Source organism: Populus euphratica, unplaced genomic scaffold (genome assembly GCF_000495115.2).
Source record: "Populus euphratica unplaced genomic scaffold, PopEup_1.0 scaffold79.1, whole genome shotgun sequence".
NCBI lineage: Eukaryota > Viridiplantae > Streptophyta > Magnoliopsida > Malpighiales > Salicaceae > Populus > Populus euphratica.
The window spans coordinates 640,268-642,096 of record NW_011499959.1 but is presented as its reverse complement, the minus strand read 5'-3'; the positions used below and the strand labels follow the sequence as shown (position 1 = coordinate 642,096).

The 1,829-nt window shown below is 36.3% G+C and overlaps 1 long non-coding RNA gene across 1 annotated transcript; it reads left to right on the top strand.

Annotated features, from left to right (window-relative positions):
* The first annotated feature begins 11 nt into the window (after window positions 1-11).
* LOC105138585 (uncharacterized) lies at window positions 12-311 on the top strand. The gene is made up of 2 exons (XR_844809.1): window positions 12-104; window positions 217-311. It is a non-coding gene; the product is annotated as an uncharacterized LOC105138585 (long non-coding RNA).
* Window positions 312-1,829: the final 1,518 nt, after the last annotated feature.

Genomic DNA, 1,829 nt, shown 5'->3' with positions numbered 1-1,829 from the left:
TAAGACATGAAAATACCCTGTCAAACATACCTTGAAAGTGGATAGCAAAGCCAATAGTCTACTGGATTAAAGATTCTAAAAAGGCCTACAAAGGATAAAACAACATGTAAAAGAAATATTTTCAGATGTATAAATCAACGTATCAGCCAAATTCGCACCTAAATTCAAGATGAAAAAACCACAAACAGAAGCATCAATCAACCTCAAATGTCTCACCTTAAACAACCTATTACACCAGTCCAGGCAGGACTTTTTAGCAGGGACAGCACAATCTAAACTTTAACTACGATACTAACAAAAAAATGGACAATGAACAATGCTACAAATGATAGCTCACCAAAAGCAAAGACAACGCAACCCATTTGACTGAAAACAACATGTAAAATCCTTTGGATTTGAGCATCAAAACATAGCCTTTTAAAAGAAAATAGGAAAAGTTATTTTTCAAACTTAAGGGGAAAAGGAAAGCAAAGTCAATAGTCAAAAGGAATCAAAATGCAGAGAAGGACCACAAAGGAAAATGCAACATGCGTAAGAAAAAAATTAAAGATAACTAAAAGGAGCTAAATGTTAAAAGTGCAGTAGAAGGATAATGAACAAATTTGGCTTTCACATGTGATTGACCATAATTTAAAAGTAGAAGGCTGGAAATAAGTATTGAGATGTGTAAACAACCCTCTCTGTACCAAGTTTAAATATTGATTGGAATTTGGAAACCAAAGCTGAGGAAGAGAAGAGAATGATCTCAAAAAACTCACCTCTGTCCTAGCAGAACACCCGAGAAAAAGTGACCAGCCAGTATCCAAAAGCAGGGCTCAAATTATGGGTCTATTTACTTTCAATTGAATTTTTTTATTTTTTATTTTGGTGGGGGGGGCGGGGGTGAAGAAAAATTTATGCCTGCCATGCTGATAAGAAGCAAGCAGCTGGATGTCACAAAACGAAACACAAAAGTGACTGTTAAGAGCGAGTTCTTAAAAAGAAATTCCAACAGAACACCTAGTAAAGTCAGAACTAAACTAACAAATCAGCCCCCTCACTTCGTCTCTATATTTCCCACCCAAGAAAAAAAAGTACAGCACACTGGCAGCAACATGCCAGCCTGAACGTGCATTAAATGCCTAGCTATAACAGCTTAAAAACGTACTCCTCCTCTCCTTTCATTAGCATGCAGAAACCAACCTACTCTCAAGTCTCAACTACTTCAACTGAGACATCCAGTGCATGTCAGGATCTTAATTCCTCTAAAAGAAGCGTGCCAAAACTGAGAAATGCATGCAGACCCGTCATATACAAAGAAGAACTACAAAGACCCTTTTAAGCCAAGCCAAGCCAAGCCACCTAATAAACAAAGCTTCACAGTAAAAAGCCATTCCACAAAAAGCCATCAGAAAATCAAATCCAGAAAGCCTCATCATACAAATTCAAATAAAAACACAATGTGCAATTAGCTGCCCAGGGAGCACTATTGTAAGCCCAGCCAAGCCACTTAAAAAACCAAGTTTCACAGTCAAGAGCCATCCCACATAAGACATACGAAAATCAAGTCCAAGGAGCTGTTATTATTTATATAGACACTTATATTATTATTACACAATATATCTCTATTATTATTCATATAGACACAAAGTATGTAAAATAAAAGGTAGTGTAATGACATATATGTTGTTGTCATAAAGAATTGTAAAGACTATAATGGAAGGGTGGAGTTGTTTTTTTATTGAGATGAATTTGACATTGAAGAGATGATAAAAAAAAAAAAAATCAATTTTGTTTTTGGGGAAGCTGCAGGCCCTACGCTGCAGCCATATCTTAAGTGCTAGAGCCGG